The 852-nt window shown below is 44.4% G+C and overlaps 1 protein-coding gene across 1 annotated transcript in view; it reads right to left on the reverse strand.

Moving 5' to 3' along the window:
- KIAA1671 (KIAA1671 ortholog) overlaps nucleotides 1-852 on the reverse strand; it is a 198,669-nt gene that overhangs the window by 174,325 nt on the left and 23,492 nt on the right. The gene's annotated exons all lie outside the window — the stretch shown is intronic.

The raw sequence follows: 852 nt of genomic DNA on the forward strand, positions 1-852 counted from the left end.
TTACCATATGACCTAGCAATTCTACTCCTAGGTATATATTCAAAGAAATGAAAACATACCTTTGCACGAAAACTTGTATATGAATGTTCATAGCAGCATTATTCTTAAGAGTCAAAAGTAGAAGCAACCAAAATGCCCATCAACAGACAAATGGAGAGATAAAATAAGGTCTAACCAAACAATGGAATATTACTCAGGCAGAAAAAAGGAGTAAAGTCCTGATCCAGTTTATGATATGGTTGAGTCTTGAAAACATCACACTAAATGGAAGAAGTCAGTCACAAGACAACATACTATATGATTCCATTTATATGAAATATCCAGAATAGGCAAATCTCTCAGAGTCAGAGAGTAGATGAGTGATTGCCCAGGACTGGAGGGTAAGGCAGGGAATCTGGAGTGACTGCTCACCGGGTACAGAGTTTTCTGGAGGGCAGTGATAAAGATATTCTAAAATTGCACTTTGGGAGGCCGAGGCAGGAGGATCATTTCAGGTCAGGAGTTCAAGACCAGCCTGGCCAACATGGTGAAACCCTCTCTTTACCAAAAATACAAAAAAATTAGCCAGGCACCGGGCACAGTGTCTCACGCCTGTAATCCCAGCACTTTGGGAGGCTGAGGCGGGTGGATCACGAGGTCAAGAGATCAAGACCATCCTGGCCAACATGGTGAAACCCTGTCTCTACTAAAAATACAAAAATTAGTTGGGTCCGATGGTGCATGCCCATAGTCCCAGCTACTCGGGAGGCTGAGGCAGGAGGATTGCTTGAACCCAGGAGGCAGAGGTTGCAGTGAGCCGAGATCATGCCACTGCACTCCAGCCTGGTGATGGAGCAAGACTCTGTCTCAAAA

This window comes from Mandrillus leucophaeus, unplaced genomic scaffold (assembly GCF_000951045.1).
Source record: "Mandrillus leucophaeus isolate KB7577 unplaced genomic scaffold, Mleu.le_1.0 Scaffold154, whole genome shotgun sequence".
NCBI lineage: Eukaryota > Metazoa > Chordata > Mammalia > Primates > Cercopithecidae > Mandrillus > Mandrillus leucophaeus.